This window comes from Micrasema longulum, unplaced genomic scaffold (genome assembly GCF_059751315.1).
Source record: "Micrasema longulum isolate JH-2025_06_02 unplaced genomic scaffold, ASM5975131v1 h1tg002883l, whole genome shotgun sequence".
NCBI lineage: Eukaryota > Metazoa > Arthropoda > Insecta > Trichoptera > Brachycentridae > Micrasema > Micrasema longulum.
The window spans coordinates 170,817-177,295 of NW_028280004.1; the positions used below are offsets into that span (position 1 = coordinate 170,817).

At 31.8% G+C, this 6,479-nt stretch overlaps 2 long non-coding RNA genes across 2 annotated transcripts; one reads left to right on the plus strand and one right to left on the minus strand.

Moving 5' to 3' along the window:
* The first annotated feature begins 2,291 nt into the window (after positions 1 to 2,291).
* On the plus strand, positions 2,292 to 4,449 carry LOC148271418 (uncharacterized). Its single transcript, XR_015825101.1, has 3 exons — positions 2,292 to 2,522; positions 3,037 to 3,217; positions 3,773 to 4,449. It is a non-coding gene; the product is annotated as an uncharacterized LOC148271418 (long non-coding RNA).
* Positions 2,937 to 5,779, minus strand: LOC148271419 (uncharacterized). The gene is made up of 2 exons (XR_015825100.1): positions 5,482 to 5,779; positions 2,937 to 5,229 (listed from the first exon to the last, which is right to left on the minus strand). It is a non-coding gene; the product is annotated as an uncharacterized LOC148271419 (long non-coding RNA).
* Positions 5,780 to 6,479: the final 700 nt, after the last annotated feature.

Consider the following 6,479-nt stretch of genomic DNA (forward strand, 5'->3'; position numbering starts at 1 on the left):
TGTTATTAAATATTTGCATATAACCACTTACCAATTTTCTTTGTCTCCCGGTTTCGAGACGTGCCCGTCTCTTCGTCAGGACACCAATTTAACCAACATGCAAAACCCTCTGTACACTTTTTCCATAAATGTTGCCCAAAAATATAAAACCGACGAGACGGGTATGTCTCGAAACCAGTAGACCTAAAAGTCGGTAAGTGGTTATTTACAAATATTTAATAACATTTAGTATGACCTCAAAGTAAATGCTTTAAATATTAATAATATACACGTTTTGTATTTCGGATTCATTAAAACAGTATTTGTTTTTTAAATTTTGTGTTCACATTTTAAAATAATTTACATTCATAGGTGAATGTTATAATTTTAAACGTGTGGTGTGAAAAATTATAATTATCTCAACTGGTTAGTAATCGAATTATAAATAAATCATTGTTTTATGTTTCATATTGTCAATGTTCAATTAGAGATATTTAATTTTTGTTATTCCTATTCAAAATACTATTACCTTTTTGGAATAAAAAATTGCGTTGTTACAATTTACCTTAATACTTCAATTCTGGGACACTGGACATCGGATCACAAACCGATTTAAAAATACTTACAGTTATAACATCTTTGCACTTCCACTTAAAAAGTGTCTTGTTTTAATTTGCTTAATATTTATATCTCTTCATATTAAAAAGTTTTATACATGAAAGTAGTATTTTTACAAAAAAATACTGTACAGTTGTTATTATAATGACTATTTTGCATTGTTTGATTTGAGTTAATTTTAACGCAGAAAATTTCATAGAAATCACTTTAAGAGGCAATACTTATATACCAACTTTTTTGCAATCGATAGTAGGCCGATTTCAGAATGGCTTTCAGCTCCCTCTGCGAATTTTCTATTGTCACCTTACCTTGAGTCAATTTTTTTTTCGCAAAGGGGTATTTTGCGTTAGAACAGGTAAAAGTCACACAAAACCAAATCAAGTGAATTAGGTGCACGAGGAATGACTTTTGCGTTAGTTTTTCCCAAATAATCGCTTGCGAAGAGAGAACTTTTTTTTCTTCATACGCCTTATCTTGGTATAAAAACTAAGAGCTATGTTTCCATATATCTGGCTTTTTTCGGCTAATATTTTGCCGCAAATATTTCTATACGCCGAAATATATGGAAAATATTCATTATTGACGGTCTGTCTTGTTGGAAGGAATTCTGACTACACAACACTATGATAATTGAAAAAAACAGTAAACATCCTTGATTTTTTGGTAAATTTCAGCTTGTAATTTTATATTTAGGCTCAGTTCGCAAGCGCTACTTCAAAGATTGCTGATTATTTTCATGTCATGTTTATTCACTCACGTTTCATCACCCGTAATAATGTGCAAAAGAGCCGTGGCGTTATCGTCTATAGAAATCATCCTTCACGACAGATTTGCGTTGATCTTTTTGAGAAAAATTAAGCGAAATTCGGAGAATACAACAAATATCGATTTATTTACACTGCTGTTATAATCGAACTACAAAAATGATCCTTATAAAAATAAATACGTTTATGTATGACAGTCCTACCAACTTTGAGAAGAAAAAAAAACAATATCTTGAGCGCGTATATTTTAAATGGCAAATACCGGGTCATATTACAAATTTACTCACAATTATACGATAAAAAATAATTCCATATTACGGAGTAGCGAGATTAGAGACTTGGGAATTATTCTCGATAGTAGATTGCTGTTTGGGTCTCATAAAAATTATATTGTTAAAAATGGTTACCAAATGCTAGGCTTCATTTTAAGAATTTCCAAACCCTTAAAAAAACCAAACACATTAAAACCTCATACAACACTTGTACGCAGTAACTTGCAGTTTGCATCCGTTGTGTGGAACACACAATACATAACAAACACAGAAAGCATTAAAAATGTTCAAAAATATTTTTGTTAAATACCTATATTTTAAAAACAATAAAACGCTTCGTACTTACAGCTAATCTGCCAAACTAAATGGATTTTTTACCCTTGAAAATAGGCTTGAATTATATAATACTATATTTGAATAGGGAAATATCACATACTACGAATACCGATAAAAATATGTGAAATGGATTTAGAAAAAATAATTATATTTTTATAATCAATATGGATCTTGTAGAAATATGTTTTCATTCTTAATTTTTAAAATAAAAATGTTGAAAAATACGCCTTTACAAAAACGCCATATGATTGGTCGTGACGTCACAAGCCGCTTTCGTCTTCAATGCATGTTATTTTTGCATACTGTTTGTACGGGTTGTCAATGTCGCGTGCGTTTTATAAAGGATTTTGACGTTGTGAATTATGTATTAAGTTATAAATGTAAATTATAATTACTCTACAGTGATAAAGAAATCATTCAAAATAATGGAAGACGGAATTTCAAAAGCCCAATTGGATAATTTGCCGAATGATGATGCGATTATTTTAGCGTCTTTTTTTGCTACAAATATGCAGTATAATAGTGCGAAAATTCAAGTAATCAAGGCTGCAAAGTAAGTAATTGTTATAAATATTTATAGATTTAATGTATTTATCAATTATATGTGTTGATGTTTGACATGAATCATTTGAATAGTATCTTAAACATTCCCCGAATACAAGTGTCATTCTAACCTCGTTTTGTGTTAGAAAACCAGTTGGCATTATAAATTGTTGATATATTAAACACCCTAAACTTAAAAAAACGAAGGCATGTAAATATTTAATATAAAATAATATCGATGTGTATCAATTATTATGTAAAATATTAATTAAAATATTACTTGACAAGTCATAACCTAATTTTTGTTCCCGATGGTTAAGAACGAAGTTTATCCTATTGTATGTGTACATTTATAATCCGTGTTCTTCCTAAAATGTATGATTTGCTTTTTAAATCCATACTTATTATTAGCAATAATGTACTTGGCATCAGATAAATGTTATATTCAAGACATGAATGTTTATAATATTTTATTTTAATCACTAGATTGATAGATACTGACGATTATATATTTTTTTACACAGGTCGTCCTGGGAAAATTATGGCAATAATGCAATTGGATACGTGCACGTTCAACGAATTGGATTAGTAAAAGCACATGTCACACCGGAGTACAAAGTACGCCAAATTCTGTTACTTTGATATGAAATGAAAGGGAGGAAATAGTGGAGTCTTGTATATGTGAAGATTGTCCAGCGGCTCAAGGTTAGTAGCAATGTAACAAAATGTTCATCATCTGACTTGTACTTTGTTTTGAGAAAGCAAGAATATAACTGTTTTATTGTAATTATTTTTGACCTGTCATAATAAGTATTCAGAAATATCTAATATATTTTTAATGGGCAACTAAAACTTTTCGGTATAAACAAGTATTTTGTCCATCATATTAACTTATTTAATCTAATATCCCAGATTAATATTTTATAATATGAAGAAAAGAAAGGTGTAAAATGGGTGCAAATAGTTCTATATTGAAAACAACAGTATTTGACGCCTTTTACAGTTTTTAAATTGCATACCAGCTTTTAAAAAGGAGTTAAAAGATTTTTAATCCATAGAATTTCAACAGTTTAGCTAAAATAAAGTAAGATAATATCAGAAAAATCCTCTTTTTGAAATATATACCTTGTATATTATAAGCAAAGTAAAAAATAATGCAACTCCCATATGAAAAAATTCATAGAATTGAACTCCCATCATCATATTAAGATGGTATGACCAGTTATATAAAAGTCAGTAAAAATACTCATTTATTTTCAGGAGGTTGCAAGCACGCTGTTGTTCTTTTGTCATGGCTTCATCGTCGAAGTAAGGAACCAGGAACAGGAGGGTGAGTGCCGGGAACAGAGTGAACTGTGAACTTAAATTAACCTCGGCAAATAAATGTTTGCCACAGGAGGCAAAATTATCAGTTCACAATGGAGTCCTGGCCCCGACTCTGATGTATGGGAGCGTAGAGTAGGCTGAAATGTGATCTCTCAGGCGAATGTGTACTGAAACTATGTACGATAGATGCACGAATGTCGATATCCGTACATTATGTAATGCTGTGGTAGGCATTATCGACAAAATTAAGAAAGGAGATGTGCGTTGGTTTGGATATGTAGAGCGAATGGACAGCGAAAGAACGGATAAAAATATTTACAATGTGAATGTTGATAGATGCAGAAATAAAGAAATACCGAGAAAGACATGGCATGACTAAATTCAACAAATACTTCAAGATAGACATGTCAAAAGTCATCCATGCAATAAATAATATGATGTTATGAACTATAAATACTTACGTAGAACTGTTCTGTTTCCCAAATAAATTTCATTAAAAAAATATTGTTAACGTACCCTGTTTCTTCTTTTTTATATATTCTGATTGTTTGTAATATTGTACCTTTTTTACATAACAAATAAAAGCTGGTTTTGTCAGCATTGAAATTGAATTGATTTTTTAACTACTTATTTCATTTCTCTTTTACTTGCAATCAATCACAATCGGCTGCGATGACGGTTGTTACCTCTTAAAATATCTGAGCGTGGTCCATTAAGTTGAACTCTATAGCAACAAATGCTAAGTAAAGTTTGCTGTAATGGTCAACGTGGAGTAAAAGATTCAGTTTGGATATCATTTTTTTATTTCAAGAATATGATACGGTCATAATATGTATTAAGTACTGTTTTTTTTTACGCCCAAGGGGCATTTACAAAAAAACATACGAGGAAGAAGTCCAGCAGTGCTAGATCTGGACTGTAGGGAGGGTGAGGCAACCCTGTGCTTGGTCAGAAACTCCCTCACCAACAGCGTGGTGTGGCATGGCGAGGTATCGTGGTGAATCTTTCAAGAATCGGCGATGTCTGGCCTCATGGGGAAGACGTGTTTGTGCAACCTGTCAAGCACGTCCACGTAAAAAATGGCATTCACAGTCTATCAAGGGGATACGAACTCCTTGTGAGCCATACCGCGACGGTCAAAAAAGGAGATTAACATGGATTTGACCCTTGACTTGCTCATTCTGGCTTTCTTTGGACGCGGGGAGTTGTTGGTGTGCCACTCGGTGCTCTGGTGTTTGGTCTCCGGCTTGTCACTGGTTATCACATTGTCAAGGAAATTTGGGTTTTCTTGGACACAGTTTCGAATTTCCTGGGAAATTTGCACACTTCACTTTTTCTTCATCATCTAGGACTTTTGGCACACTCATGTTATTCTCCAAATACTTTTCCAACTGTAATAAATAGAAACCCTTAAATGAATAGCAATATATTATTTATACACTTGAATAAATATCGTTACAATACCGATATGATCCGAGACTCATTGGATAAATAAAAATACTCGCTATGAACGTGGAAAAGTATAATATATCGATAGCGTAGCGACAAAATAAATTTTAGGTTATACGAAATGTCAGAATTTCCGTGATCAATGACAAACTAAATACGCATAAAAACAAACGAATACTTTAAATAATACTTACATTAAAGTGATCTTCACAACAATAGATAACGGATTTGAAAGTAAACATCCTATTTTTCTTTATATCTCTTCATAGCGTAGCACTATTTTCTTCGTATTGATGCATCTTTGGGCACATTTAAAAACATTTTTTCTGGCGTTGTCTTCAAAGTAATCCTGCATTTGGGTACTATACAGTATTAAAAACCCTTTATTCCAGATATAATGCAGAAAAAAATAGTTGTAAAATCACTAATATATGTAAATAAACTCGGATGAAATAATACACAACAGTTTCTGCATACAAAAATGGCAGAACGTCAAACTTAAATGCGGCTTGTGACGTATGACGGGCGTGGCCTATGAAATAAAGTGTTTTCGCGGGAATTCAAAATGATGAATTTAAAAATGTTTTTTATGCTACTAATAAGTGCAAAAAAAATTTTTTTTTGACTTTGAAGTATTTCATTTACCCTTATTAATTCATAATTGTAAAAAAAAAAAAACGTGATATTTCCCTATTATGCTATTTATATAAATTATTAAATAATAAAGTAGGCTCTTTTAACCTTCTCTCCAAAATAAATTTTAATGTCTCCTTTCGCGTGACAAGAAATAAGTGTTTATTCCATCTGCCAGTCTGTAGCACTAACTATGCACAACACTTTTTCCTCTATCGTTCTTGCTGTGACTATAATGCTTTTTTTTCATGTATTGATATATTTAACACGCCCCTTAATCTCTGGCTGCGACACGATCCCACTTGCTATTTAATGATGCTCACCCTTACGCACCTGAATACTTACTCCCAAATACACACAAACACACCTATACACTTACTTTTATACAAATACACATAAACACACCCTTTTGTTGTACCGCAACATAATCTGTATGATTTTTATTTAGAAACTTCGCTGGTCTGTCCTTAAACCGTATCTTTTTTTTGTTATTATATCATTGTCCGCTGTTTTTTCTGTAAATAAATAATCAAATAAATATTTGAACATAACAGTATGC